General features: G+C 43.6%; 2 pseudogenes; one reads left to right on the forward strand and one right to left on the reverse strand.

The window, feature by feature from the left end:
* Positions 1-2,271: 2,271 nt before the first annotated feature.
* LOC122108416 lies at positions 2,272-12,444 on the reverse strand (annotated as a pseudogene).
* Positions 12,445-15,830: 3,386 nt separating this feature from the next.
* On the forward strand, positions 15,831-16,622 carry LOC122108417 (annotated as a pseudogene).
* The last annotated feature ends 9,207 nt before the right edge of the window (positions 16,623-25,829 follow it).

A 25,829-nucleotide genomic window follows, 5' to 3' on the forward strand; every position in this document is an offset into this window, starting at 1 on the left:
ACATTAGATCACCTCAGGGAGTGAGCCTGATCTACTATGAAGTGTCACATCTATTCTTATGACAAGTGCTAATCTGGGTCTTTAAAGCAAAAAATGCTATCCATGGTCAGGTGTTAAATTCTCATTAGGCTGCATATTTTCTGATGATAAAACATAAAAATTTAGAAAGTACTAAAGAACAAGAGTGTACCTTTCCACTGTTCTCCAAGTGTATTTTCTTTCACAGGCCCTTTTCCCCTTTCTTCCTAGAGACTATTTCAAGGATACAGGAGGGTGTGTGTGTGTGTAGGTTCTATGCAAATACTATGTCCCTTTATAAAAGGGACTAGAACATTTGAGGATCTGGTATCTGTAGGGAACCTGGAATTAGTTAACCACAGATACCAAGGGACAACTATAAGTATCCACTGAAGTTGTTACAGGACTGAATAAACTATTATGTAAAAATACTTACAATACTACTGGTCACCTAATAACTGGTATAGAAACCTGAGCTGTTACAATTAGAACTATTCCTCCCTCCCTCTCTCCTTCCATCTTTCCTTCCTAAAGCTCTTCTCTATAAATTCAGACTCAACTTCAGTATTGCTGCTATAGTTTAGATAGTGAGTGTCTCCCAGTTGCCTATGTGTTAAAGGCATGGTCCCTATCCTGTGGCAGGTGGTAAATCTCTCAGGAGGTAGGCCTGGTGGGAGTTAGGTTTTGGGGATCTGCCCTTCAGGAGATAATCGGATCTTTCCCTCTTTTCTTTTACTTCCTATCCAACATGTGGTAAACAGCTTCCTTCCCCATGAGCTCCTACCATAATGCACCATGCAACCACATGCCCCAAAGCAATAAACCCAGTGGCCATGGTGTGAAATCTCTAAAATTGTGATTCAAAATAAATCTTTATACCTCATCAGCAGTTTACCTGTTTTTTTGTTTTGTTTTGTTTTTTTTCAAGTCTTGTGGGGCTTGAGCACTGTCTGGGTCTGGGCACTGTTCCTGAGCTTCTTTTACTCAAGGCTAGCACTCTACCACTAGAGCCACAGCACCACTTCCAGCCTTTTCTGTTTATGTGGTACTGAAGAATCCAACCCAGGGCTTCATGCATGCTAGGCAAGCACTCTACAACTAAGCCACCTTCCCAGCCCAACCCCCTCGTATTTTGTTACAGTCACAGAAAGCTGACTAACAGTCGCTTTCTGTGTGATACTCTTATTAGGCAAAACAGCTCCCTCCTTCTGTGCATGCTTCCTTGTTGTATTCGTTGGGCCTGGCCCAAAACAAGAAAGGATTTCTAGATATAAATAAGCGGTAGCAGCCCTCAGAAGTGAGTTCAGGCATTGTTTGGTTGCTCCTCACCTACCCACACCCAGAGAACCTGTAGATCTGTGAGTGATCCTATACTTCGCAAGTCTGGGTTCCATAACCCCCAGTTCCCTGAGTTGCCAGGAAACCTTGGACAGCCTGTTTTCCTGTCACTTCCCAGCTTTCTGGCTCCCTTGCTACCTATTTTCTGAGCACAGGCTCTTTTCACACGTCACTAAGATCTAGGCTGCCAAGGATTTGGGTGTGGCTGGTCATGCTGCCCTCCATTTGGCCACACCAGTGCAGAAAGAGCCCCAGTCATTTGTCTTAGAAGCTCTAGGGCCCAAGATCTGCCCCATTTCACTTTCAGGGAAAATATCAGTTATGGAAAAGGTGAGGTCAACATTTTCCTGGTAGTAAGAAAGTAAGTGGCTGTGGAGAGCCTAATAAATCCATGTCTGCTGAAAGTATGCAGGGGAGAGTTTTAAAACAAATAGGAAGGGGGAGACCTGGGACCAGAGGCCCAGCCCACAGGCTTTCACCCTGTCTACTCTTTCCTTAGACCCCTCCCTTCATGCCAGGCCTTGCCAAAGCCATACCCACACCGTTGCAGAACAGCCTCTCCCTGCCCGCCCCCACCATGCTCTACATTGCTTTCAGAGCAGCCTGCAGTGGGAGCAACAAGCATCCCACCACCAAACCAAGAAATAGCCAGGGGGGAATGCTCTCAAATATGAAGGGTCTTCTTCTAGCTAGCTAGATGATAACATTGAGGACAATTTTTAGAAGGTCTTCCTTGGGTCTAAAGCATTTATGATATGGGGATGTCTAATCTTCAGCCTCCTTGGTTGTGCAGTCTGGATCTTCATAAGAACCCCAAATTGGCCCTGGTTTTTAGGGTTCCCTCAACACTCTGGCACATGTGCCAACACAGGAAGGCCTTGCATTTAGGTCTGTATTCACTTGGTCCGGAAAAACCTAGGCAGGTGGTTGTCCCCACTCATGGTCTGATACCAGGTGGTTGAGGTCTCCATAGGTGGGTATAGTCAGCATCAGGGTGGGGAAACAGATGTCTCAATACAGGTTTCATCTGTATTTTCCAACAACTGGTAAATGGATAGTGTGGTATTGTAAGGCTCTACCTCAGTGTCTGACACCTTGGGCAAGGGCATGATGCTGAAGGTGTTCATGATGCGGTTTGGGTACTCCTCTCGGATCTTGTTGAGAATCAGGGTGCCCATGCCTGACCTGGTGCCACCTCCCAGGGAGAGGGCCAGCTGGAAGCCCTGGAGACAGTCACACCTTTCCAACTCCTGCCTCACCACATCCAGCACCGACTCCACCAGTTCGGCTCCTGCTGTGTGGTGGCCCTCGGCCCAGTTATTGCCTGCCCTGCTCTGGCCTGCCAGGGGAAAAGAAATGATAAGACACGGACTCAATAAATGCCCACTGTATCATTTGTACCATAGACAAGGCCAGACTGGTTTTAGAGTAGCAGATTCTTTTCTTTGGCTACAATGGGTTTTTTTTTTCTCTCTTTTTGTTTTTTACCTAAAAGATAATTTTTGATGTATCAGAGATACTGAACTGCTGGGAACAGCAGGAATGAGGAAATGTGGTCATGGGTTATAAGTGGCTGATAGACAAGAACAACTCCGCTATGCTGTGGCCTGGTGTTGTGTCCATAGCCAACAGTGAAGAGTGCATGGCAACATACTAGAAGATGGGATTTGGGGATTTTTTTTACCCTAAAGAGATCTTTAAGAAGATAAAGATGTTTAATCTGATTTAAAGATTACACATGTATCTGAAACTTCATTGTACCTTATTATTATTACAAATTTTATTTTCTTTCTCTATCAATGGAAAGATCTGAGATCATAATAAAATACAAATCCAAGTTGAGCAAACCCAGAGAGCTTCTAAAAGGAAGAACTGAACATTCTATAAATACTCTAGGTTTAATTAAACAAGGAAAGAGAAGAAAACTGTGATCAGAGAGTAAGAAGAGCACCAAGCATTTGTCTGCACTTTGGTTATAAGCTATGCTTTGACCTTTAGTACCCTGAGGTAGCTAGCTGTTGCCCCTTTGAAATTCCTTGAGCCTGTAAAGCCCTGGTGGAAGCTTCCCTTACTCTCTGTTCTTTGCTTCAGAAGCTGCTCTGTCATGGAGGGCTAGCCCAGCCTCTGCAGGCTGGCACTGATCTCTGAACTGTCGGAGTGGTCTGAAGTATGACCTCAGCATACTGGGAAGGTTAAGGCCAGGACTGAGGCTGTGCAGATATGGGCTTAGCTCAACACTAAACATAGGGAATGGTGGAGTGTATGGTCATGTCCCATGAACCATGATGACAAACCGAACACAAAGGTGTCTGGCCTGAAGATCTGGCGAAATGGTCCCGACCTCACTGAATCCATGGTACTCGGCTCCAGGTCCACCAGGATAGCCCAAGGGACATATTTGTTGCCTGTGGGAACAAGAGCTGATTTAGACCTGTGCTTGGCAAGCAAGTCATGAGCAGAGCTCATAAGTCATAGGTAACTCTCACAGCATCATTTATTACAGAAAATTCCAGCACTGAGACAAAAGGAGGAAACAGAAATGGACACACTGAGCATGCTTCACCCAGCAATCTTCAGCAACTAAACAGACTATTTTGCAGTTGACATTGAAAACACTATGCAAACAGCATTTCCTTATCATTTGTATGCTCCTAGGTCCTTTCCTCTGCCGCTTATTGAAAGCCCGGTTGCCATCCAAACACTTACCAGCAGCTTCATTGTAGTACACGTTGATTCTCTCCAGCTGCAAGTCGCTGTCGCCATGGTAACTGCCAGTGGGGTCGATGCCATGCTCATCACTGATGACTTCCCAAAACTGAGATGAAATTGAATCATGTCATGGTCTGGAATGCTAAGTGTCACCAAAGATGGCCTTGAACGGTAGCAGTGGAAAAGAGCATAGAGAGCTGCTGCCCTCCATTTCCTGCAGCAGCTGCTTGCTGCAGAGGGGCTTGGAAATCCACAGAGCAACGGCCATATTGTGGAAGGTGGGAGGGGCTGAGAGGAGAAGTGGGCAGCTTATAGGAAACTGAACACAGCGGGTCTTTTGCCACTCCAAGCAGTACCAAATATGGCTAAATCCAGTGGTTCCTGGTTGCCTGCCCCACACAAACCTCAACAGCACAGGTTTATCACTGTTATCCATTTTGGCTTCAGAGTACTGATCATGGAAGAATGCACCAATTAGGGAGGGATGGAGCCCAGAAAGGCATTAGGTCAGCTGTAAAATGAGCTGGCCATTGTAAGAATACAAAGTCCAGCATGAGGTTGCAGCAGTAATGAGGACAGAGAGATATTCTTACATCCATACCCACCAACAGCCACCACCATAGCTGCAGCTGTCTCTGTATGGCACTGTATGCCCACCCAGTGTTGGCTCCTTTATAGATGGAAACAATATGATTGTGTTATATGTCATTACATTTAGGCTCATCTGTATGACCCTATGGCCAACTAAAACCTGATCCAAACAGATATAAACAAATTAATTCCTTGCTCTGGTGGCTTATACCTGCAATCTTAGCAACTCAAGAGACTGAAAGCCCATGAGACTCCTATCTCCAGTTAACCACCCAAAAATCCAGAAGTGGAGCCATGACTCAAGTGGTAGAGTGATAACCTGGAACAAAATACTCAGGGACAGAGCCCAGGCCTTGAGTTCAAGCCTTATGGCTTGAACACATGCATGCGTGCACACTCACACACACACACACACACACACACATCAAAAAGGATCATTATGACTGGGAGAATAATTTTGGTCTCAGTAATCTGAAACCATCTGAATTAAACAGATAAGAGATTGATGAGAACAACTTGCAGAAATTTTATGTAAAGGAATGGGATGTCAAACAGATTAGGCTGTAAAACAGTCCTGTTGGAAGTAGACACTAACTTTAGACTAGGCATTGGCTAATGTTGGATGCAAATGTTCAATCTACTACAAAAGGACAAGAATAGAAGATTTTGCTCCAATATGGAAACCACAAAGTTATGTGTCTTTGGGTTAAGATACATGGATTTGTCTTCAGGATAAAAGTTGGGTGCAGAATTGGAATAGGCAGTTTAAACATTCACTGTCTTCATGGGGTGATAATATCATAGAGGGCTGCATTATATGCCTTCGTGTTCACATTCAACATGCAAGGGCTTAATAAGTGTTCACACTAGACAGATTCCTTCCTTTTCTGTGGACTTCAGGAAGAGGGGGTGGAAAAAATGTTGGTACGACTATGTGATTCTCTAATGTGCATCTCAATTTATTTTTCCTACCTGATGTACTGGCCTCAGGACCAAGTCAGTAACTTACTACACAATAAACTGCAACTATACCTATTATGTCAAAATTCCTAAGAGCCCAACAGCATGAGTTCATCTCCTTTGGCAGAACTGGGTTAACATTGAATGCAGCTGTTACCTAGCAGTGTTAACTAGGGCCACTAGTGCCCTACATGAATGAGAGTGGACAGAAGGAGACATGTTCACTATATTGATTGCTTCTGGCCAGTTTTCCCAGCACGGTGACCAAACCTTTTAACCTTTCCAAAGGTGGACATATTTGGTAAAGATAAAATGATCACTGGAGAGAAAGAGGAAGGAAGGTAGCTGAGAGTAAATGGATGAATATTGGCTTATACAATAAGGGAAAATCAGTGTTTTTATTAATGCCTTCAGAGACTCAGAGAAAAAGACCACATTGTCTCTTAGCTCAGCTACAGCAGATGTCTGAAAGAATCAAAGCATATAGTGCTAAGACCATCTGCTTTGGAAACCTGACAGAGTTTTCAAACTTTGTCACTCGAGGAGATATTTTGGTCATAAAATATGCAATGGACTAGAATGACTGTTAATGACCATGTGGGTCTCTGGCAATGTGGCAACATTTCTATCTCTTATCTTTTTAGGTTACTGTTTTGAGATGTGGTATAACATTGACCTTATGATCAATAAGCTATAACTACCATATGCAAGTAGGTTTGATGCTAATGCAGTTGTTAATGATCAACTGCATTGAGCAACTGAGTTAAAGTCCCTTTAGGATGTGATAAGATGACTGACTTGAAGAAGAACTGGATTTAACTCACCATTGCTTCACTTCTGAACTAGTTCTGTGCAAGTTTATAATAAGATACAAATAGCAATAAATCATGACAGGAGGACCTTAGTCTTTTATTTTTTGCTATAACAATACATGACAGCAGATGATTTTTTTTTACAGCAAGGTTATTTTGGAAGCTGAGAAGTTCAAGAGCATCAACCTGGCTTTTGACTGGCCTCTGGAGAGGCCTTTGTCATACACAATAATATGATATAAGATGGAAGGAGTCTGCTGGGCGCCTGTGGCTCATGTCTATAATCCTAGCTACTCAGGAGACTGAAATCCGAGGACTGTGGTTCCAAGCCAGGCCAGACAGGAAATCTGTGAGACTGACTACAATTAACCATCAAAGAGCTGGAAGAAGAGCTGTGGCTCAAGTGGTAGAGCACTAGCCTTGAGCAACAAAGCTCAGGGACAGCATCCAGGCCCTGAGTTCAAGACTCAGAACTGGTACAATAATAATGATTGATGATGATGATGATAACGATGATGATGATGAAAGAGATGAAGGAAGGAAGAAAAGATGAAAAGAGTAATATGTAGGAGAGGAAAGAAGAAAACTGCTGAATGTATTTATAGCCTCATGTTCTAAAGATAACCTTCTTCCATGAAAATGTTATTAATCCCTTTGTGAGAGTAGAACCCATCAGGACCCAAAAGCCTACCATCATCATAAAAGCCATCCCCAAGGAGGGGGTTGTGGCATTGCATGGGGAGGCCACTGTGTTTAGCTGGAGACAGATCTACAAGAGGAGTCCCTGAGAGCCCCAGCTCGCAGCATCTGGGGAGATTACCACCTTGTGACCCTGAAGGGTTTATCCAGCAGTCTATATCACATGCATGTTGTCAATTAAACTGGAAACCTTTACTGTGGTGTGTGTGTGTATGTGTGTGTGTGTGTGTGTGTGTGTGTGTGTGTGTGTGTGTGTGTGTGTGCATGAGCGAGAGAGAGAGGGAGAGAGAGACAGAGGAAGGGAGAGGGAGAGGGAGGGAGGGAGAGAGAGGGAGGGAAAGAAGAAGAGAGAGAAGGAGAGAGAGGGAGGGAGGGAGGGAGGGAGGGAGGGAGGGAGGGAGGGAGGGAGGGAGAAAGAGTGTCCTGGACCTTGAACTCAGGGCCTAGGCTCTGTCCCTGAGTTTCTTTTGCTCAAGACTGGCGCTTTACCACTTGAACCATGGCTTTTTCTGAGTAGTTTATTCGAGATAAGAGTCATGGATTTTCCTGCCTCAGATCTCAGCCTCCTGAGCAGCTAGGATTATAAGTGTGAACCACCAGCACCCAGGAAAGAAATCTTTACTTTTAACTCTTTGAGATCTTTAATGCACTTTAGTCAACATCCTCTAATCATGCTGTATGACTTTGATGGTCACAGAGAGGGTATGCTCTATACCACATAAACACAAGCTTAGTGGGGAAACTCGACCGAGAATAGGGGGCAAAGGCTGGGAGGTCCATCACTGCCTGTGATTCAAGTGTGAATTCTCTCCAACACTGAGGCATGCCATTAGAAGGCTTGTTGTTGCCACACAGGTAGCAACATGCATTCGATCAGCAATTCCGTGGCCACAATGCTGATGCTGTCTGTGATTACCACATCCATCTTCCATTTGTCTCTGAGCAAACAGAGAAAAAAGCAAGTGCTCTTAATGAGGAATCAATGCCTACTATGCAGTTATGCTTACTCAAACAGAAACTAAAATATTAAACTTAATCTTTTCAAATTTATGGAAGTGATGAATGGTTTTTCAGTTTACAAAAGTTTGATTCTCTAACACCACATCATGAACTTTTTTGAGCTTTGTAGGTCATTTTAGTCACAAAAATTGAGTTAACTTCTTATTTATTATCCAAACCGTTTTATTTGTTTTTTTTTTTTTGGCTGGTCGTGGGGCCTGAACTCTGGACCTGGGCACTGTCCCTCAGCTCTTCAGCTCAAGGCGAGCACTCTACCACTTCAGCCACAGCGCCACTTCTGGCTTTTTCTGGTTATGTGGTGCTGAGGAATCGAACCCAGGGCCTCATGCATGGTAGACAAGTGCTCTACCACTGAGCCACCTTCCCAGCCCCCAAACCGTTTTATATCATGTACATATTCTGTTTATCCAACTGGTGCCTAGGAAGTCAGCATGCTGGGAGGTAGGAAGAAGAAAAGAAAGCTATACTGAGTGCCTGCTAGGTTCTATAGCCAGCTATCACACACACACACACACACACACACACACACACACACACACACTCACACCTCCTCCTTATGTGTGAAGAAACAGGCTCAGAAGGGTTAAGAAAATGCCCTCCCTGAGATCACACAATACTAGCAAAAAAAAAAAAAAAAGCATCTCCTACTGCCTGACAGCACATATTCTGGAGTTTTACATCCAAGCTGTTGCCTGGGCAACCAGCACCCCGCCTCCAGGACTGTCTGCAGAAACAGGGAGGATAGGAGAATGTAGCCAGAGTCCTCACCCCCTCATTTCCTGCAGTGCTACAGCCCTTTGTCGGGGTGTTAATGTGGTGAAAAGAGAAAGCCCAAAAGCTTGTCCATGGGTTTTTTGCTTTAAATGAGTTATTTCCACTACTAGAAGGACCTGATTCATCCAGCATCCCTCTTGTCAGAGCACTGAGCTGTTTCTATTTTTATTCAGTCTCCTGTCACTTCCTTTTCTCTCAGGCTTTTTGTCCCTGCAGCAGGAATGAGTTCTCCCTCTTCACATGAGCTGTGGCTCTTGAGAAGCCAGAATCTCTGCCCAACCTCTGCCCAAGGGTAAAAGGCTCTACTGAGTCCTTGCTGGTCCTTCAACTAGCCAGGACAGGGACTGGTATATCTCTGTGTCACATGAGCTGTTTGTCCTGGTGCAGGGTTTTGGCACTGTGCTCCATGCAGATGGCTGATGGGACTTAAAGAATCTGGTCTTCTGGCCCTGCTGCAGGAGGTGGGCTTAGCCTGAGAAGCGGAGGAAGCAGGGAGTTGTGCCCAGCAGCTCACTCCTTCACAGCCTTCCACAATATGATCTTCATTCATGCAGCATTTCCTCTACCCTTTTACCAAGAAGCAGAAATGCACTGGCTTTCATAAGCCACTCTCTTCTGACATGAATATTAATGAAATTCAAGCTCACGGGTGTTACTAAAAGCCTTTTTTTCTTGGAACTTGATGCACAAGCTGGAAATATCTGTGGCTGGGCTGTTACAGCATTACTGACCATTTCACGTAGCAGTAGTCAGCTGCAAGATGGCCACAGGCCAAGGTTAAGGAGCACCGATCTGACTGGGGTGCTGGCCACAGAGATGGAGAAAAGTGGGCTCAATTCCAGAGGTATGGGAAGGTGTTAGCAGCCAGGAGCCTGAGCTGCTGGGCAGAGAATCAGCAGTGCACTGAGTCAGGCTTTGTGTTCTGGAAGAGCAAGGGGCAAGGCCCAGGCAGTAGGGTAGCATGTACTTTCAGTACACTAGAGCTGGCAGCTGGGTATTAGGTGGTACTGGACACTGCTGATACATTTCTTGGGTGTGCTAATGACATTTTGTTACCTAAGATTATGTCTTTGGCCTGAAGAGGTGTGGGCTAAAATATTGAGGGGGTCAAGTGGTGTGGTCTGTAATCATAATTTAGAAATATATATGTATGTGTATGTGTGTATATATGTGTATGTATGTATGTATCTATCTATTTATCTGTCTCTCTATCTAGATTATTACTTGGGAGGTGGTAGGAGGAGGATCACAGACCAAGGCCAGCCAGAGAAGAAGTTAGAAGAGTCCTATCTCATGGTAGTTCATACCTATAATCCCAGCTATTACTTGGGAGGTAGAAGAAGAAGGATCATAGACCAAGGCTATACAGAGCAAAAGCATGAAAGCATACCTGAAAATCAAACAAAATGACAAAGGACTAGAAGTGACTCAAGTGGTAGAATATAAATCTGAGGCCCTGAGTTCAAACTCAGAATATAAAAACAAAACAAAAAACAAAAAAAGGGTAGAGGGTCTGGGAAGGTGGCTCAGTGCTTGCCTTACATGCATGAGGCCCTGGGTTCGATTCCTCAGCACCACATAAGAAAAAAGAAAAAAGCTGGAAGTGGCGCTGTGGCTCAAGTGGTAGAGCGCTAGCCTTGAGCTGAAGAACTGAGGGACAGCGCCCAGGCCCAGAGTTCAGGCTCCACGACCGGACCCCCCCCCCCAAAAAAAAAGGGTAGAAATGATTGCTGCTAACCTTGAAGCATTAAACAGAAATTCCTGATAACCAGCCAGCTAAACTCCAGTTGTGGAGTAGTTGCTGACAAGGTTGCTGGCTTCTTCATTGTAAATGTCATGCAGCACGGAAGAGTGGAAACTAGTGAAATGGCGACCCACAAACTCACCAGTTAGAAATGCTTTTCATGGAGCAGACTGCTGAGTTTATTTTTATCTTGTGTTTTCTTGTTCTCACATTTTAGATGTTTAATTGTTTTTCTCATTAGAAAGAACATTTTCATCTGATCGCCCGTCCGTCCTGTGGCCGGAAGTGGAAGCATGTGCTGCCTAGAGATTACAGCATGAAATGGATAGCGCATCTTTCCAACCTTTCATGGTTCTGCTTTTAAAGCCTTGAAAGAAGAAATAACCTCAGCCAACCAAAACACACATATCTGGCCACTTGTATATGCTTAGCACTAAACAAAATGGGTCATTTATATTTGACACTTGAGCAAATATTACATGAATACATGACCCAAATGGGTAAATATAGGAAAACTATCTCATGATATTGATTTATTCTCCTTGACTGTGAAATTTTTAGTGGCAGGAACAGTACCTTATTTATATTTGTACCCCTTTGTGCCCAGCACCATAAACACTTGGGGAATGAATGAGTGAATGAATAAATGATGAAAGTAGAAAATAGACATAGGATGATACTTGAGCTCTATAGCGCCAGCTCATTGTTTGTGTGACTAGGATACTTGTAGACTAAATATAGCAGATTATTCAGTGCTGGGGGAAAAGCTCAGTAAATGACACAGAATAAATATATAACATAACTCTGTCTTTAAGTGATCAGATGTAAGTGCAAATGTAACATTAGAGGAGTGGAATGGGGAGGATTCTTTATCCTGTGTACATTTTGTTTCTTAATGCAAGTAGGTTTTTGTTTGTTTATGTGTGCCAGTACTGAGGCTTGCACTCAGGGCCTGGATACTGTCCTTGAGCTTTAGCCCTCAGAACTGGTGCTCTACCATTTGAGCTATGGCTCTACTTCTGGCTTTTCTCTGGTTAATTGGAGAAGAGAAGAGTCTCATGGACTTTCATGCCTGGGTTGGCTTTGAATCCCAATCCTCAGATCTCAGCCTCCTGCTAGGATTATAGTTATGAGCCAGTGCTCAGTTGCAAGTAATTTTTTGGGGGGGTTCTGGTCGTGGGGCCTAAACTCTGGGCCTGAGCGCTGTCCATCAGCTCCTCAGCTCAAGGCTAGTGCTCTACCACTTGAGCCACAGCACCACTTCTGGCTTTTTTCTTTTTTGCTCATGTGGTGCTGAAGAATCGAACCCAGGGCCTCATGCATGCAAGGCAAGCGCTCTACCACTGAGCCAATTTCCCATCCCCAGTTGCAAGTAATTTTAAAAATGAGTACTACTCCCTCAGGCAAACAAACAGGCTGTCTACTCTATAGAAGAAATAGCATGACATGGAGAATGACTTGTCTCTGTTTGTGTGGAGTCTAGACTCAAAGAAGTATATGTGGATTTTACAGGTTGCTGGGAGGAAGAAGGTTGTTGCTAAGAGTAATAGGTCTGGAATTGCACTTGGCTAAGTTCCAGCAGCAGCCAATCATATAGCAGGAGGCTTGGACATGTGGGTAGACATCTGAAAACAGAGAGGAATGAACTTCCATAAACAGCATACACAGACAAGAAGTATAGATGATCAGCTAGTGTGAGAAGGATAGATGATCAGCTAGTGTCTCTCAAATGGTCTGTTTAGCACTTCACACTTGAAAGGCAAAGATAACAACATTCATGGCTATGCACGTAGCTTTGCTGCAGGTTTCACAGAATCCTACACTATTCATTGCACTGGATTCCAGTCTGGTCCTCACATGGCAGTGGATTTAAAATTACTATTACTTCAATGATGTATAAAGGATGCTTCCACATATTAAATGTAATGAGATCTCATATTTCAGGAAGTTGGCAATGTTTGTAAATGTGATACTGTGTGAATTTTTAGTACTAAACAGGTGTGTGTATATATATATATATATAGTGTGTGTGTGTGTGTGTGTGTGTGTGTGTGTGTGTGTGTGTGTGTGTGAGTGTGCTGGTCCTGAGACTTAAAATCAAAACCTTGGCATTGTCCCTGAGCTTCTTTTGCTCAAGGCTAGTACTCTATGACTTAAGTCAAAGCTTCACTTCTGGCTTTTTGGTGGTGTAGTGGAGGTAAGACTCTCATAGATTTTCCTGCTTGGACTGACTTTGAGCCACAATCCTCTTGACTAGCTAGGATTAGAGTTGTGAACCACTAATATCCTTCTACACACACACACACACACACACACACACACACACTCCTTTTATAGCTTTCCTAAAATTTACCTTAATTTCTGTCTCACAAGTTTCTATTTGTTGGGTAGAAGTAACAACTTCAACATAGTCTGGGTAGATTAATGTTTGTCAGTTCTCCCTGAGGGTGATTTTTACCTACAGAGATGTGCAATGTTGGGCAGCTGCACACACTGTCAGCTTGTATCTTCTCTTTTGGTGCCTGATGAGATGTCCACCTTCCCAAATCCCCATTATAAAGCTCAGGCTGGCATATCCTGCCCTGACCCTCTTGCCTAGATAAAGAGACCTGTTCGATTCCCCTGCATTCTCTCAGGTTCTTTCAACATTCTTCTTTTAGAACATGAAACATGTTCTAAAGCTCACCCACAATGTTCTGGGACTCACTAAATTTCCAGAAGGCTGATTCTCTATCTCAGCCTGGACATGGTCAATTTGGAATGTCAGTGGTACCAGATGAGGGGATGCTCAGAGATCTGGCAGAACAGTATTTCTAGGTGTGTCAGTGAGAGTGTTTTCAGAGAAGATTGGCATGTGGGTAAGAGAAATGAATGGGAAGGCCTGCCCTGAATGGAAGCTGGTGCCATCCAATGAACTGGACCTGAAGGGAGCAGACAATCAGCCAGAGAGGAAGCTCCCTCTGTCTGATTCTTCCTCCTTGGTAGGGGTGTTTTCTTATGTAGCCATCTTCAAACTCCAGACTCCCAGATGCTTTGGCCTTTGGTCTCAGCTACTTGACCAGTGACCCTTGGAGACCCTTGGGTCTTCAGCCTTGGACTGGAGGCTGTAGCAATGGTTTTCGTGGTTCTGAAGCTTCTAACTTCTGGGAAATGAGTCATTGTCCATTTTCGCTGGGTCCCCAGCCTAGAGCCTATTGTGGAACTCTTCAATCTCTATGGTGTATGAGTCAATCTCTTAATAAATTCATATACTCTTTGTGCCAGTACTGGGGCTTGAACTCAGGGCCTCATGCTCTATTTGGCTTTTTTGCTCATGGCCAGTGCTCTACCACTTGAGTCATTCTTTTACTTCCTGCATATGCTGGGAATACGTGGCTCCTCTAATGGCTCTGTTTCTCTGAAGACTCTGACTAATATAACACTCTTAATGCGTTTCCACTACCCCCATATCCAACTGGTGGGGTGGGGGCAGAGATGCGGTTGGTAATATCACTTTCTGGGACCAAGGTAGAAATAAATATGTGGGCTTCTGACTTAGGAAACTACCCAAGCTTACCAGCTAGGATGTTTTTGGTTTCAAGTAATGAAAGACCCAGTTCAAACAGGATTTAATGTGAAGAGGCTCATACATCTTTTAGAACAAAAACATGGCAGCAGTAATCAAAATGTGCCCTAGTGACTGCTCTGGATCCTCAAACCTTCCCACGGGAGCTGCACCATCAAATCCATCCATTCTATGTTCAAGGTAGACCTGGGTTATGATGAAAACCAAATGGACACCCTCCAACCACCACTTGATATATACTTCCTACCTCTGGGGGCAGGATGATAGTGCACCCTTCTGTACAGAGGAAAATGCCTTAACAAAATCTGTATCCTTTTACTATTCATTTCTGACAGGTGAGGGACAGTGTCTAGGCCCTGAGTACAAGCCCCAGGACTGGATAAATAAATAAATAGGTAAACTAGCTTCTATAAGAATAAAGCCCAGTGCTCAAAGATGTTCAACAATGACAATATTGAACAAAATTCAAAATGTCTAGCATTCAAGCAAAGTATATTAGACATGCACAGAAGAAAATCCAGCCTACAGTCAGGAGAATAATTAAGTCATTAGAAAGACATGCAGGAGTGACAGAGGGAAAAGTGTCCTTAAAGCACAATAATCTTAAAATATATGTTATGAATATGCTAAAGGACTTAAAGAAAAACAGGAACACAATGAAGAGATGAATAGTACACATAAAAAATAAATATTATGCTATGTGAATTATATCTCAGTTTAAAATAAAATAAGTGAAAATTAGAAATGCTGATTTTTACCTGGATGCTCTTAACTGAGGATTAGGCACTGGGAAAAAATTAACTTAGGTAATTTGAAGATCTGGTGATAGAAACTGTCAAACTCAAGGGCAGAAAAAACAGGCTTCTTTTGGTGGTAGTACTAAGGTTGCCAGGCAAGTGCTCCATACTTTAGACATGCCTCCATCCCTTCTACTTCAGTTATTTTTCAAGTAAGATCTTTTCATTTTTGCAAGATCACAGTCCTAACCACAATCGTTCCTTTCAGTGGCCTCCTTGCCATCACAGGCGTGTATCACCATCATCAACTCATTGATTGAAATAGAGTCTACTTTTTTCCCCAGGCTGTCCTCAAATTACAGTTCTCCTGATCTCTGTCTCTTGCAATCTCTTCCTGCTGGGATTGTAACACAAGCCTTGCACCTAGCCCAGAAAGTAAACGAACATATTCTCAGTTCGAGGGTATACATGTAATTCAATTTCCAAAAGGGGAAATCGACAGGAAGTGTGTGTGTGTGTGTGTGTGTGTGTGTGTGTGTGTGTGTGTGTGTGTGTGTGTGTATAATTGGAGATAAGAGTTTCATGCACTTTCCTGCTTGGATTGGCTTTGAACTGCAATCAGAACTCAGCCTCCTAAATAGCTAGGATAGCAGGTATGAGTCACTGGCACTCAGCATGGACAGAAATAAAGACCCCCTAAATTTTCCAATTGGGCAAAAATGCATCAATTTATGCATCCAAAAACCTCAACAATATCCATCAGGATGAAAAGAAAGAAAAGCACAGCAAGACTCAGCATAATCCTACTGATGAATACCAGTCACAAAGGAATCCAGACTTTTCCTTCTTCAGGAAAACACCAAATGGCGAGTGATGCCAGTTCTCCTGGAGGCAAGGCCAAAGATGAGGAATAGATCATCCTCACCAAACTGAGCCACCTGGTTAAGGACATGAAGATCAAGTCTTTGGAGGAGATCTATCTTTCCTCCCTGCCCATCAAGGAGTCTGAGATTATTGACTTCTTCCTGGGGGCGTCACTCAAGATACGGGGTTGAAGATTATGCCCGTGCAGAAGCAGACTCAAGCTGGCCAGCGCACTAGGTTCAAGGCATTCGTAGCCACTGGCGACTGCAACAGCCATGTTGGTCTGGGGGTTCAGTGCGCCAAGGAGGTGGCCACTGCCATCCGGGGGGGCATCATCTCGGCCAAGCTCTCCATCGTCCCTGTGCGGCTAGGTTACTGGGGGAACAGGATTGGCAGGCCTCACACTGTCCCGTGCAAGGTGACAGGCCACTGCGGTTCTGGGCTCGTGCGCCTCATTCCTGCCCCCAGAGGCACTGGGATCGTTCAGCTCCTGTCCCCAAGAAGCTGCTGCTGATGGCTGGAATCGATGACTGCCACACCTCAGCCAGGGGCTGTACTGCTACCTTGGGGAACTTTGCCAAACCAACTTTGATGCCATCTCTAAGACCTACAGTTACCTAACCCCTGACTTCTGGAAAGAGACCGTATTCACCAAATCTCCTTATCAGGAATTCACTGCCCATCTTATGAAAACCCACACCAGAGTCTCCGTGCAGAGGACCTAGGCTTCAGCTGTGGCTACAGCATGGAATTTTATACAAAAATAATAAAGTGAATCAAGCCTGTTTTTTTTTTTTAAAGAATCCAGAACAAGACATATTGTATGTAAAGAAAAGATGCAACATCCATGAATTTATCAAAGACACTATGTGAACAAGGAAACTGAAATGACAAGGCATGCTGAAGTAAAGCCAACCAAGAATCAATCCAGCCAAAATCCAGCCAAAATAGTCTTCAAAATTGGAAGCAGAAGTGTGGCTCAGGTAGTAGAAAAATAGCATTGAGAAAAAAAAATCTAAGCACAGGTCCTGAGCTCATACCCCAATAAATAAAGTCTAGTTAAATCCTAGTCTGCCAGTAAATGCAGAGCTGTCCAAGTGGCTGATAGTGTGAGTAACTTCTAAGGCAGAAGTTGAGGGAGGCAGTCTCTGCAGGGGTCCAGATACCACTGCAGATGCAGTTCTAGTTCGTGGACACTGTCTGAACCACATGCAGCACTGTCCTTACCACACCCTTCCTGACAGCAGCTTGACCTTGACTGCAGCTTTGATGATAATCAGATTTGGCCTACAAACCTAGTCTTGCCCCATCCCATAATTAAAGATACTAGCCCAGAGATCTTCACTTGCTCATATGTGGAAGAAGGAGAGAAGGACCAGACAGCCATTCCACATTGCCAGAATTTAGGTGTCTTGGGGATTATGATGTGTCAATTCCCTCTTTAGGCCACTTTGCCTCCACATTTCATAAGACCTGTTAGGCACACCAAGACTCAGATGTACCTTTTCACTTGGCCACCCTAAGAGTCTTAGGGAAGTGTGTTGGCTAAAGCATGAGCTGGAATGTGCCAGCTCAGTGATGCCACTCAAGATGATTCATGTATGACCTAGAAGGTTGACTAAACCAGTTAGTCCCTCTGCTTGCAGTTTCTCACCCCAGTTGTCTGTTTGTCCCATCGTCACCAGGTAATCCTTGGCAAGCTAAATGTCAAGTACCTACCAGATTGGTTTGTTGACATGCTAGCCCCTAAAGTAATGGTCTTAGGAGGTGGTACCTTGAGAGGTGATTAGGACACAGAATGGAGCCCTAACAGAGGAGATTTGTGCCTTTATAATAGGGAACTCTGAAACTACTTCATCCTTTCTCTGCCAATAAGGGCAGCAGTTTGCAACCTGGAAGGAAGAGTATCCCTACTAGAACTTATCATGTCAGCATCCTGACCTCAGACTTCCAGCCTCCAGAAGTAAGAAGTAAGAAGTAAGTTTTGTTATTCACAAGCCATCCAGCATATGGTTCTTTGTTATAATACTTCTGGTGGACAAAGGGATATAGGTAAGTGTCCCTTATCCAATATACTTAGGACCAGAAGTGTTTGGGATATCAAATTCTCTCAGAATAGTTGCATAGACATTAGTGCTATATCTTGGGATGGGATCTAAGTCTGCCCATGAAATTTGTTTTTTTAATAGAACATTAAAAAATACTATACACAAAATTTCATACAAAAGTAATTTTGTGTGTGAAACAGCTTCACGATGTGGACTTTTTTACTTGTTGGCCTCATATGGATATATCATAAATTTTAGTTAGATTTAGTTGGGATTTGGGGACTTTTTTTTTTTTTGTCAGTCGTGGGGCTTGACCTCTAGGCCTAGGTGCTGTCCCTGTGCTCTTCAGCTCAAGGCTAGTGCTCTACTACTTGAGCCACAGTACCACTTCCAGCCTTTTCTGTTTATGTGGTGCTGAGGAATCGGACCCAGGGGCTTCATGCATGCGAGACAAGCACACTACCGCTGAACCTCCTCCTTCCCAGCCCCAGGATTTGGGGACTTTTTAATGAAAGATATTTTTAAGTAATCTGTATCAGATTACTATCCTGTTTACAAGCTGAACTTTCTTCTAATTGATTATTGCTTTGACCCAGATAGAGTGATGGCCAATGTACTGCAGTGAGGGCCCAGGGTGAGGAGGACAAGGGAAAGAACTGAAGATCCAGATGGATGGTGGGCAGAGGGTGATGCAGACACCCAGTGCACTTGGGGAGGCTGAAGGACGGGTGTCTTTCTGCTACAAAATTGAAATTTATTTCAGGCATCAGAATCACAAAATCAATGCAAGACCCAAATGTCAAAAGTAGATTTACTACTGTCCCTTTCCATCTTCGACCCCAGCCCAACAATAGCTTCATGCTGGTTCTATTGTGTGTGTGTGTGTGTGTGTGTGTGTGTGTGTGTGTGTGTGTGCTGGTTCACTTGAGCTACAGCTCTACTTCCAGCTTTTTTTTTTTGAGTACTTTATTAAAGATAATAGTCTCACAAACTTTCCTGCCCCAGTGGCTTTGAGCCACAATCCTCTGATCTCAGCCTCCTGAGTAGCTAGGGTACAGACTTGAGCCACCAGCACCTGCCTGTTGTTTCTATTTTATGGACAGGAAAAATGCCATTGTTTGGGGGTTGCTGCTGGTGGTGGTGGTGGTGGTGATGGTATGTGTGTGTGTTATAGTTTTTAGATGAGCGATATGATTTTAAGACAAGAACCAGAAAACCAAATGTGATTTTAAACCTTCTCTTATAAAAGTGACAATTCAGTGACATAAAAGTGTAATGGTTATAAACGCTGTGGAGCTAAGAAAGGTGAATCATGCCAAGTCCAAGGTGAAACAGGACAGCACTCGTTTTAGAAGCAGCAAAGAGCTTGCATTTAGTTTTTAACTCAATACATCCAAAGTCAAGAGATTTCCAGGGTGGAGGTGATCTAAGCTTCCCAGCACACTTTGTGTCTAAAGGAGGTTAGTTCTTGGTAGACACTGGCTATACCACCCCTGACCCCTTCTCTTGTCTCCTTGGCATTGTCCTCAGCTTTCCTTGATGCTAACCCAACAGCTGGGCTGTACAGTGTTACATACCACAGATGACTCACATTCACGCCCGGACATTTTCCATTCCTCAGCAGTCTGCAACCCAGCCTTTCTCCAGCTGCCATGCAGCCAGAGCTCAGGCACTGGAAGCAGGTCAAGTCCATGGGCATCTCAAATGGGAAAACCTGCAGGCCAGAATTCCTACCTCATGACAAGGCACTTGGACAACAATACAGTGCAGCAGAATTTTGCTGATGGGAAATGATGGAGGCATTGTCTACACTTGGGAAACGAAGTTTAGTGGAGTAAGAAACAAGATGAGAGATCAGTGGGGGCACTGAGGGCTCCTCCCACTGATAGGTATGTAAGATAGACATTTTGAATGAGAGTCAAAGCTTGGAGCCTGGTCAGCTGGGAGTCAGGAAGCCAAGACTGGGAAAATAGATGAGGATTAGGCAGAGCATGATAGAAGGTAAATTGTCCATTTTCAGAGGGTATGAAACACTCCCAATAAGGGCTGTAGAGGTGGCTCAGAAGTTGAGTGAGTGCTTAAGCAAACACAAGTCCCTGGGTTCAATTCTTAGCAACAAAAATATAAACAAAATCTTGCCATGTTAGGGCACTTGCCCTTGTACTGTGTTGAGTGGGAGATTTAAGAAGTACCAGGGTCAGGTTTTCATTTCTGATCATAACTCTGGCTGAAGCACACTGGCCACTTTGTAGATGCTTAGCAAGTGTCTGCTGAATGGGTAGTCAGCAAAGACAGAAAAAAAAATCATCTTTAATAGGTTTAATGGCTGGCTGTAACATGTGGAGCTTATACAACTCTGGGGCAGGTGGGTGGGGGAATTTGGCACAGATGTTACTGCCCTAGGAAGCTTTGCTTCATGCTTAATATTCTATTGAGTGACATGAGGGGGAAGGATTCACAGAATTAAGCTATACAGACAACATGCTACTTCTCACAAAATTGTGGCCAGGTGGCAGCCACTGGAACTTGCTGCATAAAATACAGGACTTCCGGCCCCACCTCAGCCCCACAATCATAATTTGCATTTATGAGTTCCCTAGGTGATGAATGGGCAGTTGAGATTTTGATGAGCTGGGTGCAGACTCTTGCTCATGAGTCATCGGGAGAACTGGGGACAAGTGAGAAGGCTGGGAGCCCCAGAAACCCATATTTTCTCAGTCTCTTCTGTTGAGACAAAAAGAAATAAGTAGTCACCTATTAATATAAACCTATGGTTTGCTTCCAAAGCCCCAACAATTTCATATGGTGCAGCCCAGTTCTGTGGAGAGTCCCCAGAATGTGGCTTAGCTCACTCTTATACGCAGCTACCAGGCAGCATTGTCATTTCCTGACCTCTGACCTGAGTATTGATCATGGCTCCTGAGGTGGGACTAGCGGGAAGCTTCTTTGTCAAAACACTTGCTTAGGAGGTGAGAATTCTTCTTTACCACCCTTGATCATTTACTGCCAAGTGCCAATGGCTTACACCTGTAATCCTAGCTACTCAAGAGGCTGAGATCTGAGGATCATAGTTTGAAACCAGTTGGGGCAATAGCCCGTGAAGTCTTACCTTCAAGTAACCACCAAAAAGTCAGAAGTGGAGCTGTGATTTAAATGGTAGAGCACTAACTTTGAGCAAAAAAGCTCAGAGACAGAGTCTGGGCTCTGAGTTCAAGCCCCAGATCCATCACCAGAAATAAAAATTACAAAAAAATTATTGTTGAGTATATGAGCTAAAAGCCAAATGAACCAATCAAAGGAGCTCCAGGCTCTGAGAGCAGTTTTAAAATGAGTTAAGTATCCTGAATCTCAGCACTCAGGAGGATGCAGCAGAAAGATCTTAAATTCAAGGCCAGCTGGGGTTATAAAGCAAGACTCTGGCCTTATAAAAAGAAAAGCTTGAGAAATTTAGCATGTGTAGAGTGTGCTATAGCTGTGCCACTGTGGGGAGATGTGTTTCAAAGGCTTACACTGAGTCCCATGACCTCTACCACATTTATTCAGTCCTGAAATCAAGCCAGGTGACTGGGACAGAACTGAAGAATAGAACGATCATGGGCAAGCACAGGCAGGCACTTTGCTTGAGGGAAATCTGACAGAATTAAAAAAGGAAGGCTTCAGTGGGTGATGAGCACCTGATCAGATGTGGAAACCTCCAGAACACAGAGCTATAATTTGGTTCTATAGTTTGGTCTTCAGGTCTTCAGCTTGGCATCATTAGGAAATGATGGAACCTTTAGAAGGTGAAGCCTAGTGGAGGAACTTAGATCACTGAGGGTCCTTGAAGGAAATTTTGGGACCCTAGTCCCTCTTTGTCCTTTTTTGTTTCTTCCTGGCCACCGTGAGTGAGCAGCCTCCTGCCCCTATGCACTCCCTCCATGATGGCATGCCCTGCCACAGGCCCAAAGCAGCAGGGCCATGACCATGGACTGAAACCTCCAAAACCATGAACCAAAATAAACGTTTATTTTTTAAGTTGATGATCTCATGTATTTTGTCACAGTGACAGAAAGCTGACTAACACACCGAGGCACTTGACAGAGCTGTTCAGATGCCCAAAGCTAAATACTGGATGTCCCAATGTGGAAGTCGTATCATTACCTTGGCCCTGGGACAGCCTGAGGAAGAAAAACAAAACTCTTTTGGCAGTCTGAGTCGAGAGGTCAAAGTTTATGCCTAGGAGTGAGAGAAAGAAGCAAGCCTAAATCCAGAGGGCCAACGATTCCACTCCAGAACTATTGTAGTCTGACATCTGAGTCTCTGTTTAATCCTCCAGGTAGACAGGGTTGAAGAAGGAAGAAACAGAAGAGGAGCTCTGGGATCTGGAGCTGGTGCTGCCATGGCATACTTTGGACAGTTGAGTTAGGACAAGAATCCTTATGGCTTAAAAGTCTTTTGCTTTTCACTTTAGAATACCTAACTTCTTCAGGGAAATTTCTAACCTCTTCTGGGACTATCTAACAAAGGAATTTTCCCTATTCAAATAGGGAATTGAGGATATGAGTGAATTCCTAGAGGCCAGGGTCAGTGGTGACCCCATAGGACTTGCTTGATGGCCCCGGGCAATAGCTAAGGAAGCTGGGTAAGGTAGAAAGAGAACCCAAAAGGGTAGGGGCAGGTAGCTGGGAGTTTCTACTGGATTCTTCCCCTGCCTCTTACTCATTACCTTCAGGCCATCCTTACCCTTAGCATGGTCCCCCTTGGGTGGCCCTTTCTGAGGCTGATTTAAGGGAAAGCCTTTACCTCTCACTCCTCTCTCTCTCAACTACTGGTCACAGGGCTACTTCAGAGCCTCTGGCCTGTCCACAGCCCCACTGGCATGCATTGAGAAAACATTGCATGATCCAAAGAGAGTCACATATTTTGTCTCTTTTGAAATTTCTCATTTAGCCCTAGAATGAATGAATACAGTATTCAACACTCAAAAAAAAATCCTGATGAATGGAATTAAATCCCACACATTGGTGCTGTGTAATGAAGGTCTGCCCACAAAGATTGCTGTGGGGGAAAGCTAGACAGAGGACAGCCTGCCTTTTGCCTATGCCAGTTGCATATACCAGCCTATTGGCCTTTTATGCAGACAAAGGGTCCTGATGATGTGCGAGGCCAACCCAGGAGCCAGATTGCAAACTACCCAGGGGATGGAATGGTAAAGAGTTGGGGATGGATGTCACAGGTTAAGAATGCAGGAAAGCTCCAAGTGGGCTGTTCTTTCAGCAGAACGGAAAGCTATAATCATGTGTCATTCTCAAGGAGGAGGAGATGGGATCTGCATCAAGCTACAGACACTGTCTGCCTGCCAGAGACCTGCCAAAATTGCTAGGAGATGAGCAAAACACATGAAAGAAAAAGGAGACGGAACTCAGTTGTAAAGCAACTTAGCATGCACGAGTCTGATCTCCAGCATCATTAAAAAAATGAAGGTCAAGCTAATGAGGATGAGAAGCCTGAAGCTCTATAAAGGAGAGAGGCCTAATTATCTGGCTTCATTTTTACAATAACATATCCTGGCCATTTTCAGAGTAAGTATTGTAAGTCCATCCTGCTACAAGAGCCTGCATCTGGTGAGTATGAATGCCTTGCTTAGGGATGTGAATGTTGCCTCCTCTGGGAAGTTTACCCTGACTACAAACCATCAGGAGTGAGCCTCTACTGTCTTTGGGTTACCACAGCATCTGCACAGTATTTGCTGCAGCCTGATTGTACTTAACTATGCTTAGGTTTGTCTCCTGTCTGGCTTGAAAACTCCTTGAAGGCTGGAGTAGCTAACCAGCAATATTTGTCAAAGTGGGCAATGAAATAGAAATATGCAGGATGGAAGTAGAAGATACAAGAGTTGGCAATGGCTTGTTCTTGAACACATGAAGACTATAGCAATGGGGCCATTGCTTTGAACCTCTCTTTGCCCGTCTCTTCTTTCCTCCTGCTCTTCCCAAATAGACTGGGAAAAATGCTCTAAACATTCAAACTAAACAATCAACATTCTCTTTCAGACCAAGGATTTCACTGACAGAAGAAATTCTGGAAGTAGACTCTACAATAAGTAGGGCAGATGTAAGTGTGGCAAAGGAAAGAGAAGATCCAGGAAAAATGAGGGAGGGAGCATCAAAACCAATCCTGACAGTTGATTGAAACAGATGAATAAATAAATAAATCATATTTTGAAGGCAACAGAAAGGGAAACTCTAGGCCATACAGTTCTTAAAGTATGAAGGCCATTCTCTTTCTCTTAAAGTTATAGGAAAACTCACTTCAGTTAAAAATGAGTAGCCAGGGCCAGAGTATGACTTAATGATAGAATACCTGCCTATACCTGTCACCATGATGTGAGAGGCTTTAGGTTTCATCCCTGGTTGAAAAGAAGTCAATTTGATTCCATTAAAAAACAAACAATAACTGAACACCATTAGCTTTTGCCTGTACTCCTAACTACTCAAGAGGCTGAGAGTTGTGAATCACAATTCAAAGACAGCCAGCCCAGGCAGATAAATCCAAGAAACTTTTATCTTCAAGTAACTAAGCACAAAGACAGACATGGAGGTGTGGCTTAAGGGGTAAAGTGCTAGATTTGAGTGAAAATGCCCAGAATTCAAGTCCTAGCGCTGGCATAAAATAAAATAAAAACAAAACAAAAATGAAACAGAAAAGGTTCATGATCAAATTCATACAGTAGTCACATAATACCATATGAATTTGCAAGAAAATTTAGAACAATATCTATACAGATGATTTTTAAAAAGTCAAGACACAATAGGACCAAACATGAAAATCACAACCTAAAATACCAAAATATTTTTTTATTCAAGGAAAGGAGAGCAGATAGAAAAAAAAAAGTTAGAAACACCCTGGAGTTAGATTCTTTGAAAAAATAAAATCTGTGAGAGATGCCAAGTTACTCAGGAAAGAAGTAAAATAATGAAAACAATCCTAAGTAAAGTCTAAACTGAAAAGTACTCAAAAGCAAATTAACTTCCATTACTTCAATAAAAGAATTAGTATATGGAATGAAAATTTTTCCCAATCAAAATGAAAAAAGAGAAGATTTCTACCATCTGCCAAGATAGGGACATAAAATATATCTTCTGAAGCCAGATTCCAGTGGCTCATATCTGTAATCTTGGCTACTTAGGAGGCTGAGATCAGAGGATCTTTGTTTGAAGCCTTCACTCAAACACACACACACACACACACACACACACACACACACAGACACACACACACACACACACACACACACTGCAGTTAATTTAGAGCTTTAAAATTTTCATTCTCCACAGAATATTGACTTTGTAGCAATCAATATAGTTTGACATATACCATGAAAATGTAACTCTCCCTCTATGTCAGGCCAGCACAAATACAGGGATATAACTGATGCAATGAAGCCAAACTGACCTGTGTTCTTTTAAGTGGTGTATGCTGTGATATGTGACTTAGATCCTAGTTTTTAAAACTATGAAGAGAAACAGGCTACAGCAAAATAAGTGTCTCAGGCATGTGCTGGCTAGGATGCCTGAAGAGAAAGTTGAAGTGAAAAGAGAAGACAGAGGCTGTGGGGAGGGAGGAAGATAAAAAACTAAGATACAAGTGGATGTTTCTGAATGAAAGGCTTGATTCGGAGGCACATTTAGAAATTCGAGACATTTCTTACACTTTGGAAAGCAACTGGCATTGTGGGAGCTGTGTAGCAGCTTTGAGCTAGTGTACCAGTCACACCTTGACGACCATGGGGCTGTCAGAGGCAGCAGTCCAGTCTCCCCTAGCTTTCTACCCATTTTGATCATAACAAACCCTAACAGACTATTCCTCTGGTAACCACAATTGCATTAACACATGTGTGCGTGGAATTTTAGAGCTAGGAAATTCAACATCATCCTTCAAACAGCAACCCCACTAGGGACAATTCATCCA

Source organism: Dipodomys spectabilis, unplaced genomic scaffold, assembly GCF_019054845.1.
Source record: "Dipodomys spectabilis isolate Male_0828 unplaced genomic scaffold, ASM1905484v1 ptg000059l, whole genome shotgun sequence".
Lineage (NCBI taxonomy): Eukaryota > Metazoa > Chordata > Mammalia > Rodentia > Heteromyidae > Dipodomys > Dipodomys spectabilis.